Below are 19,747 nucleotides of genomic sequence, written 5' to 3'. Positions count from 1 at the left end.
AGTGCTGCGCCAAGCTGGGGCTGCTGTTTGTTGACTCTCTCTCTTTCTCTCCAGCTGGAATGTACACACAGGCACACAAAAAGGGGGATCACTGCTAAACTCCCTCTTCAGAGGCTGGCAATGGCGTTGTGTTCAGGCTCCGACCATTCGTAAAACTCATGTGAGGCATCTTCTAATTCACAGCAGTTATTAATTCGTAGATCTTCTCAGCTTTCTGAAAGACTGAAAACTCCCGGATCATGTCCTAGCTATCCTTATGGAAACAGGCTACTCTTTACTCTAGGGCAGGGCTTTCAGATTCATTTGGATGGGATGCCTATGCAGGTAAACTACGTGTAAAAAGGGATTAAAATATATCGCAGTTTAAAGCCATTTGCTGCTTATTATGTTGCAAATGACAATACTCCAGCCAAAAAAGTATTTCAGTATTCTACAGTAATGATTCGATGCAGTGCTGCATGCAACTGCTGAATAGTGTGACATTTCCTTTCCATAAAGACCCTTTCTTTTTCTTTCCACCAAGACTTGAAAATTAAGGGGTAGATTTTCAAAGGCACAAAGGGCAGGTGGGCACCCAGCTGCCAGTGAAAGTCAATGAGAATTGACCATCTAAGTCAATGGTTCTCATACAGGGGTATGTGTACCCCTAGGAATACACAGAGGTCTTCTGGGGGTACATCAACTCATCTAGATATTTGCCGAGTTTTACAACAGGCTACATAAAAAGCACTAGCGAAGTCAGTACAAACTAAAATTTCATACAGACAATGACTTGTTTATACTGCTCTATATACTATACACTGAAATGTAAGTACAATATTTATATTCCTGTTGATTTATTTTATAGTTATATGGTAAAAATGAGAATGAAGCAATTTTCAGTAATAGTGTGCTGTGACACTTCTGTATTTTTATGTCTGATGTTGTAAGCAGGTAGTTTTGAAGTGAGGTGAAACTTGGGGTATACAAGACAAATCAGACTCCTGAAAGGGGTACAGGAGTCTGGAAAGGTTGAGAGCCACTGATCTAAGTCACCTTTGTAAATCTCTCCCTATGTTCCATTGCTAATATATTGATTGACCTTATAGGCAACACTTGAAATCTGATGTTTGTTTCTTCTAGTACAATCACTTATACCCCAATATCCATACCTGTGTGCGCTTAACTCCCTTTTGCCCAAAGCACCTCGCTAGTTTCTATCAGCCTGGGAGTGACTGTTTTATTTTTCTCTGAGTCCTCAAAACCACTAATGTCACTATATGGTCAAAGTGGCACTTGCCAAATAGGCTCTTTTGGACTTACAGGAATGAAGAACAAGATGATGAAGGGGAATACACGAGTGGATGGACAGATGGCTACCGTGCCATCTTATTGCCAGGATTTTTTGGTAAGAGGGTTTGAGGGTCAAACAGGGTGGATGTACCCCAGACTTCACCCATCAGAACAGCAGAGAACTGTGACTGCCAGCAGAACTCTCATCTACCCTCTCTGTTACAGGAGTCGTCCATATTGGAAAACACTGACTGGGGGCTTGTATTTTAAAATAATAACCAGCTCCCCTCAGATTGGCTGCTCCTCCTCTCTCCTCAGCTCCCTGCTTCCAGTGTTTCCCTATAGACAGGTGTGGGGAGTGCAGAGAGAAAAGGCAATTGCTTAGGCCAATGATGTCCAGACTGCATCAGATCCCCTATTCCAAGCATAAAGTGCCGTTGCAGTAAAAGATGATTATAAAATTGATATCTGTTGGGCTTGATCCTGCTCCCCATTGAAGTCAGTGGTCAAATTCCCATAGGCTTTTATGGGGAGCAGAATCTGGCCTCACATCTCTTTCCTGTGAGCCATATTTGGGAGTTCTAACTCTGACAGATCATGCCCTTTGGCTCTATGCCTGGAGGGACTCCTCTGTGCACAGATCTGGCTCTGGCCAGGCAGAAAGCAGGGATGAGGGTCAGCTATGTCTGCAGCAGCACTGCACTTCACTCAGACCCTGCAGCTTCTCCCTGTGTGTGTGTGGGGAGAAAAGGAAGCCAGGTGGGAGCATGCAAGACAGGTATGGGCTTTCAGAGGCAGGCATCATCTGAGGAGCCCCAGACTGCATGACTCAGGTGCACCTTTTGAGTTCTGCTGGCCTTTCGGCAGCATGGAGATGGAAAAAGCACAACCTGTTTGTGGCACCAAAATGAGATGTCACTCAGGGCTGTGCTATTATCATTCGTATTACCATAGCGCCTAGGGGCCCCAGTCCTGGACCCGGACCCCATTTTGCTAGGTGCTGAACGAACACAGAACAATGTCACAAGGGTTGCTTGTTTCGTAGGATAATGGGTCTGTCAGTAAAGTGTGATCTCTTCTGCATAGCCAAGGTCAGAGGCTAGGAAGGAAGTTAATATTCACCATTCTGGGTTTTTTTCAGGAACTTGTTTCCACCAGAAGATTTCTAGGGTGAATGTTTTAAGTCAGACAGTCCATGGAAGAGGCTTATCTCATGACAGTGCTCAGGTAACTAGTTCAGTCTGAAATGCCATCTTGTGAGTGTAAAATTCTTCTCCTTCTGTGCTACTTACAGTATTTTGAACAGAATGCCAGTAAAGACTGTGCACGCTTGGTTTATGAGTGCTGGGTGCCCATCAAAGTACAGGAACTCTGGAATGTTAAGGGGTTTTCTTATCAACAACATTGGGAAACAATGGAAATGTCCTTGATGTTAGAGGATTCAGAAGAAATCTCTTCTTGTTGCTCACTAAGACTCTCTTCTTGAAATGCCCCTCTCTTCAAGTTTCTGAGTCATTTGACCCAGAATGTTTAGCTGTCATAGACTAAAAGATGAGTATAGAAAATAGCCAGCTGAATGGCATAAGAGGTTAAAAAGTTTACATTGTCATTTTTTAAAAGGGGCATTTTTAGCTCGAACACTCACCCTTTTCTTTAATAAAAGATTTGGACCTCACAGAGTAAGCGGGAAAAATCTTCAGCTTTCCTATTGCAAGCTGCCTCGACTACAGTCATCCTTCAGTGCGCAAGGTTTATTTATTAATCTGCCTTTCTAGTATTAACTTGTATGTACATAAGGCAGCCCCTAACTTCACCATCATTCAAATAAGAGAGTGATTGTATGAGAAAAGGAGGAGGTTTGGCATTTGGGCCTGGTTTTCAGATCTGGTTGATTTCAGCTGAAGTTGTGAGTGCATAGTCTTTCTGAAAATCAGATTCAACTTTGCCTTTCAATTAAGCCAGTAATTTCCAAAGCACTTTAGAATGTTGCTCTGAATGCAGAGATCTCTCACTTCCTGTGATTCTGAACATTGTCCCAACCTGATGTGTTATAACATACAAGGCATAGAAAAAGCTGTTCCTGAGTGCAAAGCAAGTATCATTCTGCTACAAAAAGGGAAAGGAGTTGGCTTCACTGCTACAAGCTAAATCAAGAAAAACAACTGTTGAGGGGAGAGAGAGAGAGATGTGCTCACCCCATTAGACCTTACACAAGACTGGGAGCCAGGAACTCTTGAATTAGTATCATTATTCCATTTAAGGCACTTCTTTGGATATTTTTGTGCTGCCATTTTAGAGTCTGATCCTGCAAGGTGCTGAGCATTCCCATCTTTTATTGACATTAATGGGAATTGAGGGCACTTGGCAGTTTGCAAGATCAGGTCTTTCTTACTGAAAAGCAATCCTACAAAAGGGTTTAGGACAGGAAGTGAAGGAAAACTACAGCTGGGATTAAGCATGTAATTACTTGAGCTAGAATTTGACCTAGTGCTGGGGTTTAATACTCCAACAGAAACTGCTTTATAAATTAGTACAGAGAAGTTTCAGATATTCAGCTGAGCCATCGTCTTTACAGTATCATTCAGCATGTGTTGGATATTACTGCACCACAATGTTATTTTAAACATTTATTTTTTCCCTAGCTCAGCTCTTTAAAATAGGAGATTTGTTTTGTTTAAAAAGATGGGATCTAAAATCAAACCAGGTGGAGTTTTACATTTCATGCACTTCAACACAATCTCTTTCTCCCTTCTTCCTAGGGGAGGGAGAGCTGTGAAAGATGCAAAGACTCGAGTTGTGAAAGTATTTCCGCCAGCAATAGCATCTGGCTCCTTGCAAGCTTTGCAGTACACTGGGCGGGCAGCTTTCAAGTAGGTGGAATATGGTATGTCTCATATGATCAGACTGTATGCTAACAGACTGTGCAGTTGATCTAGTCCTGTTGGACTACGCTTTCCATGGAGTCTCCCTTTTAAGTCTGACAAATTATATCCAAATGGTGAATAAGGCCCTGCACAAAGCCCTGATGCGGTGCACGGTACATGATGGGCCTTTCCTAATGTAAGATAAAGGCTTTTCATTGCCACTTCTATGTGCGAGGTCTTTAGACTGCACATTTGCTGAGAAGCTGGACTCTCTTGCCAGCATACAGCTGTCAGTGCTGCACAATTCAGAAACAGTGGGAGAAATGCAGACAAACTGTACAGCACTCTAGGTGCCTGACTTGTATACAAGCATATTTTACATCAACAGGACTTAGAGATGGGCTAAAGCTGCAGCTTTGAACCCAAATCCCCCCCATTCAAGCCCCCACTCTAGTTTGGAGTCCGAGAGGAAGGTGTTTGTTTCCCAGGTCCAGGCTGGAAGTGGTTGAAAGCTCTCAAGAACAACTGATCTCATGAAACTTTTACTATTCAAGATGGCCAGAATGTCATCGGATTAGATTATCTCCTGAGATCTCAGGTATTTAGGATCGAACACTTTAGACAGATTTTAGCACTGTAAAATCTGGATTTGAATAAACCTAAATCTCTAAACCTAACTGGATTTGAATACAACTTTCTCATCTCTTCCCATCTCATCTCTTTTACTGGCAGCTACATAGCATGGTCTAGTGGATCGGGCCCTGAGCTATGACTCTAGAGACTTGGGTTCAGTTCCTAGCTCTATGATAGATTCATTGTGCAACCCTGAGTAAATCACTTAATCTACCCTGTGTTGTGGTTCCTAATCTGTAAAATGGGGATAATACTTCCCTACCTCACAGGAGTGTTGTGATTTTAACATCCATTAATGATTGGGAAGAATGCCGATATTTTGCTGAGGAGGTTAGCTAGCTAGATAATGTGTAAGTAGCTAGACAGAGTTTGGTTTTTAAGGGTAATTTCAGAAGCACTAATTTTGCATGCAATAGCTGTACTAATTCATTTCCCATCTCTTGAACTGGACTGAAGTTATGTACACATTTGTTAGTTCAGACTTGCATGCCACATCCCTGTTGATCACCTCAAGTCCACCTTGCTTAAACAAATGAGCTCACACATTCTGCCAGCTTGATTTAGACAGACCCCGTTGATTCTGTGATGCTGTGTTTAGCAGGAGACCAAAGGTCAAGTGGTCACATGAATGATTGTTATAGGTCACAGCATAAGCAAGCTGAGCCCATTTCTCAATTGTCTCTTCATTATGAGAGATGCCTCTTGTTTCATACATACATTTACCTTCATCACAAACCTGGTGTTCTTATAAATTGATTCTTATAAATTATTTATCTCATTACCATGGACTCCTGAAGCTGAGGTTAGAGGGAAATGTAAATATGTTAACAATTAACAATAGCTTTAAGCTTCCTGGGATCTTAGGTTTTCTTTTGTCCCTTATTTTGGGCCTGCTCCAATTAAAGTAAATGGGTGTCCTGCCACTTCTATAGAAGCAGTATCAGGCCTTGTATATATTAGGGAAATGGATCTCGTTAAAACCCCTTATATGGAGGCACTTACCCCTTGCTTAGATACGTTTAACTTGTGATAGTACCTTACCAATAGGCTTTTTAATCAATGTAAATAAACCAGTGCACTTCTCTGGTATAAACAAGTCCTGTGTCTTTGGTCCATAGTCAGACCATGGCAGGCTTAGAGGTATGGTCTTGTTCTAAACTGAGCTAAGCTGGCCTCAAGCACAAGCAAAGGAAGCTTCTGTGATGGAGGCAAATGCCTGGGTGGAATGGATGTGAAGGAGCTGGGTGGCTGGGGGCAGTCCAATAAGCCAATAATAGCTCAAACTGGGGCAAAGGAGGAACTACATGTTGGTAACTGCAAAGGAAGAGGTGGGCGTGGGGGAAATGAACTACATATCTGTAGTAACAGGTGCAGTGGGAAGCTGTTGCATCTAATTAATCTTTTTAGCATGCAATCACCTGCTTTCCCTTGAGGGGAAATGCTTCACATTTTTCCGGCTGAATTAACTCTCGCTGTACAGACTAAGAACAGAGAAGTGTCGAGGAAATACTTTGTTGTAAAGTCTGAGCTACACAGTGTACAAACTATAATGGAAAATGGGCCTTTCAGCATGTATTTAGCAATCCACCAATTGTTCCTGAACAGTTTGAGATTTCAGAGCATGGAGACCTGCACCGCATTCATTTCCGTGCTGACAGTGGCAGGGTTAAAATACCTCACTCGTGTAATGCAGCTCTCGTCATAATACTGGATCCAAAAGTTGGGGGTAGATGGGTTGTTCCTCTGCTGATGTCCTAAATATGGGTCAGATTCTGAGGTCCTTACTTAGGTTTTAATATATACTCAGACCTGACTCAAGCATCCCCCTTTGAAGTCAATGGATGCATCTGCACTGACAAAAACAGAAACTGGAATTGACCCTGCTATACCTCTACCAGTGGCAGAAATGGTGGAAGCTGTATTGTATTGCAGACAACTCAATGGGTTGTTGTGTGTTTCTACCTCCACATTATCTAATGCTATTCAGCGCAGGCTTAGATGACATGGTGGTAAAAATGCCCAAGCCCTGTCTACGTGACAGTTTCCACTTTTGGAGCAGCAGCATTAGTGAATTGTGGGGTCTCATTTTGGCCAGTGTAGATATGACTAACTGGGAGTTTGCCTGAATAACAACAGAGACAGCAAGCACCACAGGTATTGGCCCACTGGAAACACAGCTGAACCTAATATTGAAGGGCACATATTTGCTTTTCTACCGTTCGGGTGCTGAACACAGAGGGGATTTCCCCCCCAGAATTATTCCAAATATTTCAGTTTTAATGATCACTTATCTATTTGTATTCCCATAGTGTTCAAAGGCTCCGCTCAGAATTCTAACCCCATTGTGCTGGGCTCAGTACAAACTCTTTGGGTCCTTGCCCCAAAGATGTCCTTGAGGGGGAATCTGATGTGGGCCTCTTTTAAGACAAGACAAAATAGGCAGGTGTAATAAAAAAATGGAGAAGGGACAAGGGTAAGAATGATAGGAACATGCTGTTACCTAGACTAACTGCATACACTGGTAGATGTTTCTGCAATAGTCATTGTTTCTCTTAATTGTCAGGTATTAATAAAAATATCATTATGTCAGCAATCCATCAATTACTCTATTTCACATGTTCATTGGATTTCACCATTTGCCACACAAGATGTCTTTTACATGTATCTCTTTAAGAAGTATTACCCACTGTGTGTGAGTTTAAATAAAAATCATTTCACGTCCTTGCAGTTGCTGCCAAATCGCTGTGGCTAAATAAGCAAACGATTGTCACCATAGCAATTGGGTAATTATTCACTTTAAAACCCAATGTGTTTAACTAACAACATTTGGGTAAGATCTCTCCCAGGAGGCTTGTCAAATGGATCACTGGCATCTTCTTGCAGGCAAACTACAATGCATTATTCAGCTCAGTAATGGACTCGAGCTATTTGATTGAAGTAATCTGTTTGGCCCTTTGGATTAGTAGCACACAACTCTAGGAGTGATTTTCTCTAAATGCTAACAGGCAAGCTGTTGTTGTCCAGGCTGGTCTTCAGATGTGAAAAAAACAAATAGTTGGTCAAATAGTTTTATTAGACAAAGATTTAAGGGAAAGGAATGTATTTGCTTTACAACGTCTTGGTTCTACAGACTGGAAGGTCCTTTCTGCCTTACAGAAGAAATTGTGCACATTTTTAAGCCTGGTTTTGGCCAATAGGGGAACAGCACGTTTTCCCTGTCCACTCACTGTGGCACGCGGATACTGTGGGCATGAGTGTGCTACGAAAGCATAGACAGAGATGAGCCTGAACTGGCGCACAGAATTTGAGCCTCCTCCAAGTCTGGGAATGTTCACATCTGTATTATTACTATTATTTGTATTTTTAATCGCAGTGACACTTAGCAACGCCAATCAAAGGCAGGAGCGGCAGAAGCTCTCTAAAAATGGGGGGGGGCCCCCCACAGGCCCATTCCCACCACCTTCTCCCAAGGCCCCGCCCTAGCGCCTCCCCTTCCCCTCTCTGCCCCACCCCTGCACTGCCTCTTCCCCCCAAGACCCCACCCCTCCTCACTCCTCTCTGCCTCCACCCCTCCATCAATCACCCTTATGGCTGGTAAAAAGTGGGAGGGCCATGGCCCCCTGGCCCCACCTATTCTAGCACCCCTGATCAAAGGTCAGGCACTGTATGGAAACATAACAGAGAAGACAGGGGAAGCTGGGTGCTCCAGTGGATAGGGCACTGGACTGGGAGTCAGAAGACCTACATTTTATTCCCAGGTCTGTCACTGACCAGCTATTTGGCTTTGGGCAATTCTGTGTCTCTGTTTCCCTTCTGCCTATTCAGATTGTAAGCTCTTCAAGGCAGGGACTGTCTTTCACTCTGTATGTGTATGGTGTCTAGCACAATGGGTCCCCAATCTTGGTTGGGCTGTAAGGCACCACTGTATTTTTAATAATAATAAAGTGTCCCTGCCCCGTGTGTCAGACAGGATGTGACTTTTCTCAGGCCCATCATCTACACGCTAGACCTAAACCAGGCCCAAGCTCCAGGGAACTTCAGTTGCAGCTCTAAACTTCTTGGCTGAAGCCAGCTCCAGGGCAGCCTACCCAAACCTCCTCAAGCCTTGGGGAAGTTCAGATCTGGATCCGAACACCTCAGACTGAGCCTCTGTCTAGTTATGCAAGCTAAAAACCCTACCCACTCCATTCCGGGAAGCCCAGCTAGCATCAATGGGGATTCATCTCACTTATTGACAGCATGGTTGCAATCAGCGTGTGGGCAGGATGGAGGAGTAACAATTGTAAGTTGTTTTTCTTATATGAATAATAGCGATGAGCCTGAATTTCCTACAAGTCCAAAGGAGTTTAATCCTGTATTCTGGTTCAGCTCCATTGCTAGTTAATAATACAATATTACAGAAAAAATTTGCAGAACCCACTTTCCAAATCAGGTTGTAAATCCTGGAACCTGAAAGGAATGTACGAAGGAATCACAAAACGTCATACTGTAAGTAATGTTTATTTACAGGGGAGGTTGAAGTCCAGCCTTCCAGCACTCCTAGCATGCATTATAACATTGGCCAAATTTCAAATGGGCAGCCATCCACACAACAGCTACATCTCTAGCACAGAACTAGCTGGGCATGCAATCACTGGGCTCCATGTTCTGCTGTTGTCATAAATTAATAAGGACAGATGCAAGAGTCCCAGCCCAAAGAATAATCATTAAGATGTTTCACGTCTGGCAGGAGATCTAGACTGATTGGGCAGGTCAGAGCTGGCCATGCTGAAAATAGCAACCTGAGTGTGGAAGAATGTGGTGCCTTCATACAGATAGAATTCCAGCTGCCAGGGGGGTCAACTGCACAGAACGAACTGTCTTGGGATCAGTGGCACATAGTGCCTGAAATCTGGGGGAGGAGATGCATACAAAGAATGGACTTTAATGTTGGAGTATCCAGCTACCTTCAAATAAAGATGCAGTTGCAAAGCCCTGGAAAGAAGGTGTAAGGCACTACTACCGGGACTGAATCAGAGGGAGAAAAGATGCCCCCACTCCTGAAAATGTAGTGGCAAAAGAAATGTGCCAGATTTCCTTTTACTTTATCTTCATGCTCAGATACAGCTCCTTCTCTTCTCTCTCTCTCCTTGACCCTCATCTTCCAGGGATCCTCACTCTCCAGAACTGTGGTGTCATCCTTGACTTTGAAGCCTTTTCTCCTCCCAAAGTCCCATGTGTATAAATCTGCCTCTTACCAACCCTGCAACATTGTCCATGGACAACACTGCCTCAACTCCAGCTCTGCAAAAATCCTCATCCATGCCCATTTCTCTTCTCACCATGGACCCTGGTAATTCTTTAGCTGATGCTAGCATGGTTTCAACCATAATGTGGACAGGGCCTCCAAGGATCAGTCCCTTGCAACCTTTTGAATTAAAGAGTTGTCTGCAGAATAAACCCTCCTAACATTTGGGAACAAATTCCAGGAAAGTGGGACATGAATATTAAGTCTTTCTAGAGGCTGGCACTTGAACAAACTGTCAGTCACTAGTCAACGGAAAGCAAATTTTTGTTCTGAAGATTTCTGTTTGCCAGAAACTGAGAATGAGAGACAGCGGATGGATCACTTGATGATTACCTGTTCTGTTCATTCCCTCTGGGGCACCGGGCACTGGCCACTGTCGGAAGACAGGATACTGGGCTAGGTGGACCCTTGGTCTGACCCAGTAGGGCCGTTCTTATGTTTTTTATCTAATGTGCCTTAACATCTCAGGTGAGGTTAATGCTTCACCTATAATAACATTGGGCTATGTCACAGAGTGGACTGGACCCTTTAAGAGGAAGCTGTGGTGGAGAGTGAGAAAGGCTCCTGCAGGGAAGACATTAGGGAGTTTGGGGACAGTACCTCAGGGAGAAGGGTCTCTGCCCAATTTAAGGCTCAGGGGGAAGCTATTTTGTGTTTATTTTTAACTCCTTGCTAATAAAACCAGATCCTAAGAAGGGTTGTTACTGCATGGAGAGAAGACTTTCGGTGAGTCATTGAGGCGTTAAAGGAGGGAAACTGGGGCAAGGTGCCACAGAGCCACCCCAGGCCATGAGTCAGTGCTCAGGTGGCAGCTGGCCCTCTGACAAACTAAAATTTATTCCTGGTGTAACTTGAAGAAAGTATAGGTTGGAATTTGGGAAGAATTTGGCCCTTTCAAACACAATCCATTAAAGATTCTTTAGAACCAACATCCTCTCCCTTCTATCCACTATAAAACAGCTTAGATTAAAATTTATTTTGACGAGGCTTTAAAATGGTGGAGAGGTCTTTATATCAGGAAGCCATTCAGGAGATCCTAGGTCGGGTCTGACATTTTGACTTATTTACCATGACCAAGTGGAGATAGAAGGCCTGGTCTAAAACCCTCTGAAGTGAAGGGAAGTCTTTCCCTTGACTTCAGTGGTCTTTGGTTCAGGCCCTGAGAGAATCACAGAAGTAATTTAAAATGACATAGTAGAAACATTGACCATGTTGATCAATCCTTGTACAAACACTTCCGCTTCAGAAGGCAGCTAATCATTTGTCCTCAAACACAAGTAGTAGTTCTTGGCTCCCAATCCTGTATTCAGACCACTGATCTCTTGAATTATAGTAGTTCATTTATTTGTCAAACAGCACTCACCTGAAACAAAGACAGTCAGATAAAAGCCAGCAAGATACCAGCTGATCAGTGTGTGTGTGTCAAATGGTTACTTCGCAGCAACCTTTCCTAAGAGTTGTATACGCACACTCATCTGTAGGAACACAGTGTGCAAGTATTAGATTGGCATAACCTTCTCATTGGTTCATCTGATGAGCTCTGGGATGTGCCATTTACAGCTTACATATTATCAAACTGAGACAACAGCATTCTGTAGCTTGGTACTTGACATTCTGATCAATTACAAAAATAAACTACAAACATTAAAGGCACTTTACTCATTAATAACATTGTTCAATCATTAGCTAATTAATCCACACAACACCCCAGGAGGTGAGTTGTTCTCTCTATTTTACAGGTGGCGAGAGACAGCGTTTAGGGGTAGATCGTCAGGTGGTGTAAATTGTGATGGCGCCATTGATGTCACCCTATGTACATGATTGCACAATTGACTAGGTGTAATATAGGAGACGCTGTCTTGCAGTGTGACCTGGGGCAGATCCTCAGTTGCTGTAAATGATCATAGCTCCGTTGTGTGGAAGAATTCCTTTCCACCCTTTCCAGGTGATCAACATGTAGTTTGAACCATGCAATACAGTAATCAGACTGCCTGCACACTTGACTGCAATTGTGAATAATGGGCCTAAAACGATCATGTCCTTTCTAAATTCCATACACAGTATTTGATATGACCTCCTGTGGCTGTGAATTCCATAGACTGAATATACAGGGTGAGAGGCAGTATTTCCACTTCTTTGTAACAAATGTATCATTTTATCTGAAAACATTTGGTTTTGGCCCAAAATTCATTTTTGCTCATTCATGATGCTTAGATTATTAAACTTCTGGTCCCATCCACAAGCTACTAGGTACTTTGTAAGCACAGGGTCTGTCCCCAAGAGCTTACAGTAACTGAAATCCTGTAGCTTGTTCTTATCAAACAAGCCTACACTTCACAGAAATGGCTTTGTCTTACTCCCATAGCCACAAAGGCAGTGTGGGAGAGACTGTCTCTCCTCATGTTGGGCGTAGCAATGTGTAGTATTACTGGATGGCTCCTGGTAGGTGGGCCAGTAGGAATAAAGGGAACTTAGCTTCTTGTCTTACCACTTCATAGAGGTGATGTAGGGTGACCAGATAGCCTGATTTTATAGGGACAGTCCCGATATTTGGGTCTTTGTCTTATATAGGTGCCTATTACCCCCCATTCCCTGTCCCAATTTTTCACACTTTCTATCTGATCATCCTAGGGTCATGTGAGGCCTTCATTAGTGATTGTCTGTAAAGCACTTTGAGATCTTTAGATGAAAAACCCTATAGAAATGCCTAATATTATTATTGTCCTAGTATTACTGTCTCCTTTTACAGGGTTTGGTTCATAGATATTGAGGTAACGTCTCAATGCACACATGTAACACTTTAATGCTAATGGGAGATGTGCATGTGTCTACAATATAACCTACGATAGAACAAGGAACGGTTTCACAGTATGTTGATCCTCAACAACCAAGTGTGTTTATTCCATGGTTATGGAGTAAAACTAAGAAAGAGGGACAGGATGGAAATGTGTGCAAAAAGTGCAGCAGCTCCTTAGTTCCAGAGGATCTAGCAAGAGACAAAAAGTCAGTGATTTAATTAAGAAGTGCTAAAACTGGGACAGAAATCTAGTTCTCTCAGGTTAGATGAGTGATTAGAATTTTGCAGATTAGGATGCGGAGCTGAAGACTAGTAAAGATAATAGTATAATTGTTGTTAAATCTTTATGATCTTGTTTATGATACCTAATTATAATAACTGAGGTAAAAAGTTGTTGTAATTTTGTACTCCTGTACACATGAAGTAATAAATATAAATCAATTTAATGCCCAGGCAGCTTTAAACTGAATAGGCTAGTTAGATACATTAAAAGAAAACTTTTCTGAATAGTCATTGGTATTTGAGAAGAAATATGATCTAATGGATAAGCCAGTGGAGTGGGAGTTGGACCTGGATTCTATTCCTTACTCTGCCACTGACCTGGTGTGTGACCTTGGACAAATTACTTTACCTCTATTTCTTTTCCCCATCTCTTATCTGTTTTGTTTGTAAGTTCTTTGGAGCAGGGATATTTATGGGTTTTGTGATACCAGTTCCATGCACTGACTTTGAGGAATGTTCATATGCTGAAGAATGTTCATACTGTTCAGAATGTTCAATATTTGAAGAATGTGCATTAAAGAATGTTCATACTTTGCTGTAAATCAAAATTATGCTGCTAACAGTCTAATGGGTGTGTAGCTGAGTAAAAAGGTTTTGATCTGAGTTCCTTTTCTCACATGGATAGCTGGGTGCTGAATGTGATATAAATATCCAGGGGACAGAACCACAGCTGGTGTAAACGGGCATAGCTCCATTGAAGTCAATGAAGCTACACCATTTTACACCTGCTGAAGATCTGGCTCTAGATAGACAAAGTCCCAGTCAGATGTCTCACAAGAAACAAGTGGCTGTATGAATTCTGTGTTTAACAATATCTTTAAACTGTCTGCTGCCCCCCCAGATTTCAGTAATAGCAATTGTTGTTACTTAGTACTTACTATAGCGTGTACACAGCACTCTTCTCAAGTGGAGGCCAAAGTACATAGAACATATACTGTGACCAAGCAGGTCCATGGAGCTACCTCCATTGCAATGGAGAGATACACACAATTGAAACAAGAGATGGATGCCCCCCCCTTCCTAAAAAGTTTCACTTGAGCAGGTGTAAGTCTTCAAGAACGGCTCCATTGGATGTGGCTACAATATACTGCCACTGGTATACAACAACAAACAATATACAACAATATACAACAAACTCTGCTAACTAGTCTTCTTTTGTGAGGTGTTTCTTTCACGTAAATAAAGGGTGATCAATTTTGCTGTTGTGGCTGGAGTTAGAAGAGAAATAAACACACTGGAAGACAGAACCAAACTGCAAAGTGATTTGGGTAGATAACAATAATCAGTCTCCAGAAGACATCAAAGAGCATGCCACTTGAAGTCTGAGGGTTGTGTATAGCTCTAAATGCATACCCTTGTCCACAGATCTGAATTAAAACGGGCATCTGGCCTTCTTCACACAATGCGTAATAAATAATGTCTTAAAAAAACGGTTACTTGTCATTATTAATGACTTTTTAATAGGTCATTTTAATTCCTTATTTTAGGTGAAAGAATAATGTAATAATTTTTGCTCAGTGTGCTTTTATTAGGTATGCATGCTGCTAATGTCACCTTTACATACAATAGGAATTTAAATTTTTGTAAGTAAAAGACTAATACATTTTTAACAGCTACAGGGAAGCTACATTTACTCCACATAAAGGACCAAAATATCTCTTGTACATAGACATCAGTTTCTTACATGTAAATAGCAAAGCAATCTCACTGGGTAGCTCTCTTATTCCATGCTTCATTTATTATTAACAGAAGTACTGAGGTAGTGTCCAGAGTCCTCAGTCAGGATGCGGGACCTGCTATACAAACATGTTGAAAGAAACAGGGTATAGCTACATTTCAAGCTGGGAGTGTGTAACAGAGACAACTGTCACCTTCTGTCTCTAGAGCACCCCCTCATGGCTAGAGGTGCCCCTGCAGTGCTCTGCCTCTCTTTTCCCCGTCATCAGGGCTTCTTAAACAAACTCCACACAATCCAAAGGAAATTAAACCTTCTCTATCTAGGATCCAATTGATTCAGTTCTCAGGCCTACTGGCCCTCCAAGCCCCAACCCCATCTTACTCTCTGCAGGCATAGCCACAGTTTCCTAGACTCCCCCATCCTGCAGCTTTCTGCTGCTTTTATACTGGAAACACCTGATTCCTCTGCAGTGGGACTCATTCAGTAATCAGGGTAGGGTGAGCTACCGTGTAACAAGGTGTAATTCCCATCTTGAGGAGACATACCTGCGCTCATGCACTAAAAATAGCGTATAGCTGTGGCAGCAGGAGAGGCTAGCTGCCCGGATCACATCCCCATTGGAGACACTAGACATATAACTGGGTGGCCTGCCCCTTGTGTAGCCATGGCTACACTCTATTTTTAGAGTGCTAGCTCAATGATTGTTAGTGCGGGTATGTTTCCTTGAACTGGAAATTATCCCTTCATCTCAAAGCGTAGACATACCCACAGTCTCTACCCTGAAGAGTAAGGACCTGCCAATACAATGGACTCCTGCTGGTAGATCCACCGCTACCATCTCTTGCAATGTTATCACAAGCCTCATGATACTTGGTGTTTTTTTAAAAGCCCCAGCTCCTTGAGTCATGTGATTCTGTGAGAATCTCAGCTTTCATTTAAAAATAAAAGTGTCTAGCCCCCATGGTTATGGAGACGGGTTTGAAACAGTGCATCCTAAGGGCTGAAATACCAGAAGCCAAATAAAAAATAACCAACATATATATATATATATATTTAAAAAAATCTCATGCTGTTGAAGCCAATCTCATGATTTTGGGGCCTCATTCATGAGTTCTGAATGCTTGGAGTTGGCAACACCATGAAACTCATTGCTCTGATGGGCTCTAATTCTGCTTAGTTTTTGTTATATTACTAATGAATTAGCCTTTTAACCCTTGCCAGTGAAACCTGATCCTGTGAAATTCACATACTAATAAATGGATTCAAGCCAATGATTTGCACACGCCCAAAGCAGGAGAGAGCCCAAGGTCTCTTTGCAGCAACTCAGAATGTTGCCATAGCAACAGCAGCATTACCGCTGAAAGAAGGAAATAGATTTTTGTTTTGTTTTTGTTCTGCATCTGTTCCAGCAAGACTTCCCTCAAAAAGTTGTTTAAGTTTAAAATGAGAATCCAATCAGCTCATCAGACAAGATGCACATGGAAAGTAAATTTCTTGCCAGCAAGCCTTAAATTCATGCTATCTGCTGCTGGGCAAGTGAGAAACTGTGTTTGTGAAAAGTGCAGTGGTGGCTCAATGTCTTGCTATATAGAATAAAAACAAATCACTTGGAGCTGTCATTTACACTTCTATGGTACCTGGAGGTATTAGCACACAGCTGGCATTTCAGCTCCTGCACCTGTGTTCCATATTCTGCTGTGAAAGGTCATAATATAGACATAGGGATTAGCAGCTATACAGTATAAGAGCTATGTGTAAAGAGAGAAGATGCCACATATATTGTGGAATCTTGACATTGAAACAAACACCAATTTTTCTATCTGTAGTAGTAATTATAGTAAAAATGTTTCACCAAAAACTAGCTTTTTTTTCCAAACTCAAAATGTTACGAACGAATTTTCTGTAAAGCCCTTTGAGATTCTTGGATGGAGAGTGTCGTTGTTATACCTGGTGCTTAAACTACATGCAAATGTAAATCAGTAGGCTCTTATGAGATATTTACTTTCTTGGTATGGAATTCTATAATGCTTTGCTTTGCACTTGAACCATTTGTCCTGGGAGGAGCAGTGCACGTGGAGTAACTGTAATAGGGTAAAAGGGTTTGTGTAGTCTACAGATTTATTGAGTCTGGTTTTATTGGAAGTGAGATTTTTCCCAGCTTCATTCAAGAGAAATGTTTCAGAAATGTATATTGCTCTTGATCCAGCGGGAAAAGTTCACTTTTGAGTTATAAGCAGTCCACTCTCTAAAACATTATGTTGTAAAAGCATGCGAAGAACTGCTAAGTGCACTGATGAGTAATCATATAAAATGTTACATCTTCCTAATAAGTTATATTACCTGTTTTAAAGTGACTCACAAAGGATTTATTGAAGAATGGGCTTTTATCTTTTTGTATGCTTTATGATATAAAAGGAAGTGTCACTTTTTTAAAAAAAGAGGGAGAAAGGACTCTCTTTTTTTTACCGTAGAAAAACCAGGAATGTCAAGTCTTGTCCTCTCTGGTTTTGCTATACGACTCCTTGAAGCTCTTGGATACATGGTCTCACTTCAACAAAGCAGATACTTTGTAGTTTGCCTTGCGGATTACAGCTGTCAATAATTGTTCATATATTGAAATTTGTTCACTAATATAGCTGGGGCTTGATTCATTAAATGCTCAGAAAATGAGGACCAAAGCCTCAGTTTGGCATTGGAAACTGACTGGGAGTTAGTGGAGGGATTTGATCATGAGCCTGATGTGCTCATGGCAGCCTAAGCCACGGAGAAGGCGGGCAGCTGAATTCTGTATCAGATATCACGTGTATGTTGTTATTCTTCATGTCATCATAATCTTACATGTCAATGTCTGGACTGTTAGAGTGGCTTTATTTTTGTTCTATCTCTTCAGAACCTACATATGAGCTGTTATTTTGTACTCTTAGTAAATAGGGGAATACAAATCCTGTGTGTTTCCAGACAAAAATGAAAATGGAATGAAGGAATCAACAGAGAACACCATACTTCTGAGTAGCTGCTGCCCCTTGCTGCAGCCAGTTGTCTGAGTTAAATAAACTGTTTTTCTGGTAGATAAAATAATCTGCACAATCCATTGGAGTGGTCAGCTGGACACCAGTTGATTGGCTTGAAAAACTAAGCTGTTTGGGTCACTTACAGGCTATGGGCCTAATATAACCCTAATGTTCATTGACTTCCTTGGAATTTATTCACAATGAGGAATTTGGCCCAGTGCATTTTTGATTGTTGAACATTCAGCATCTTTTACTGAGCCAATGGACAATGACACAGTGAAAGTGAAGAACTTTACTATAAGGAACCAAATTATATTGCTGTATTGTGAAAGGATCAGGAAACACGTTATGCCTGATCAGTTACTGACAGTGATGTTAAAAACTCAGTAATAGACTCCTGTTGATCCCATGCTCCTTAGCAAATGTCTGAAGCCCATTTGTGGAATTCTGTAATGCAGATGTAAATCATTATTGAACCGCTGCTACAGGCTAAAAACCAGAGCGGAAATTCATTCATCTTGGCTTTTAGGGACACAGTGAAGACAGCTGGAAATACACAGACTAGACAAACTGATTCTCTCTAATGTTTTGAAAATGTTGTTAGTGCAATAAAGGATTTATTGGGTTTAAATCTTTTTTATTAGCACTGCCATATGATAGCAGCACAAACAAGTTACTAAAAGGCATGTTCTCCTCCCAGCATGGTGGTTGGTGGTGATAACAGGAAATATTGTTCAGCCTTAAGACACTTCTTCATTTTCCCAATCACTAAGCCCTGGTCTACACTAGGACTTTAGGTCGAATTTAGCAGCGTTAAATCGATGTAAACCTGCACCCGTCCACACAATGAAGCCCTTTATTTCGACTTAAAGGGCTCTTAAAATCGATTTCCTTACTCCACCCCTGACAAGTGGATTAGCGCTTAAATCGACGTTGCCGGCTCGAATTTGGGGTACTGTGGACACAATTCGATGGTATTGGCCTCCGGGAGCTATCCCAGAGTGCTCCATTATGACCGCTCTGGACAGCACTCTCAACTCAGATGCACTGGCCAGGTAGACAGGAAAAGAACCGCGAACTTTTGAATCTCATTTCCTGTTTGGCCAGCGTGGCAAGCTGCAGGTGACCATGCAGAGCTCATCAGCACAGGTGACCATGATGGAGTCCCAGAATCGCAAAAGAGCTCCAGCATGGACCGAACAGGAGGTACGGGATCTGATCGCTGTTTGGGGAGAGGAATCCGTGCTATCAGAACTCCGTTCCAGTTTTCGAAATGCCAAAACCTTTGTGAAAATCTCCCAGGGCATGAAGGACAGAGGCCATAACAGGGACCCGAAGCAGTGCCGCGTGAAACTGAAGGAGCTGAGGCAAGCCTACCAGAAAACCAGAGAGGCGAACAGCCGCTCTGGGTCAGAGCCCCAAACATGCCGCTTCTATGATGAGCTGCATGCCATTTTAGGGGGTTCAGCCACCACTACCCCAGCCGTGTTGTTTGACTCCTTCAATGGAAATGGAGGCAATACGGAAGCAGGTTTTGGGGACGAAGAAGATGATGATGAGGAGGAGGTTGTAGATAGCTCACAGCAAGCAAGCGGAGAAACCGGTTTTCCCGACAGCCAGGAACTGTTTCTCACCCTGGACCTGGAGCCAGTACCCCCCGAACCCACCCAAGGCTGCCTCCTGGACCCAGCAGGCGGAGAAGGGACCTCTGGTGAGTGTACCTTTTAAAATACTATACATGGTTTAAAAGCAAGCATGTGAAAGGATTACTTTGCCCTGGCATTTGCGGTTCTCCTAGATGTAGTCCTAAAGCCTTTGCAAAAGGTTTCTGGGGAGGGCAGCCTTATTGCGTCCTTCATGGTAGGACACTTTACCACTTGAGGCCAGTAACACGTACTCGGGAATCATTGTAGAACAAAGCAT

At 42.4% G+C, this 19,747-nt stretch overlaps 1 long non-coding RNA gene across 1 annotated transcript in view; it reads left to right on the top strand.

Moving 5' to 3' along the window:
• The first annotated feature begins 2,429 nt into the window (after positions 1 to 2,429).
• Positions 2,430 to 19,747, top strand: part of LOC142071389 (uncharacterized) — a 36,846-nt gene continuing 19,528 nt past the window's right edge. Inside the window, exons 1-2 of the long non-coding RNA XR_012667421.1 lie at positions 2,430 to 2,499; positions 4,032 to 4,156. This is a non-coding gene — a long non-coding RNA (uncharacterized LOC142071389). The remainder of the gene's footprint in view (positions 2,500 to 4,031; positions 4,157 to 19,747) is intronic.

This window comes from Caretta caretta, chromosome 3 (assembly GCF_965140235.1).
Source record: "Caretta caretta isolate rCarCar2 chromosome 3, rCarCar1.hap1, whole genome shotgun sequence".
Lineage (NCBI taxonomy): Eukaryota > Metazoa > Chordata > Testudines > Cheloniidae > Caretta > Caretta caretta.
The sequence above is the reverse complement of the archived record's forward strand: the minus strand, read 5'-3'. Positions and strand labels throughout refer to the sequence as shown.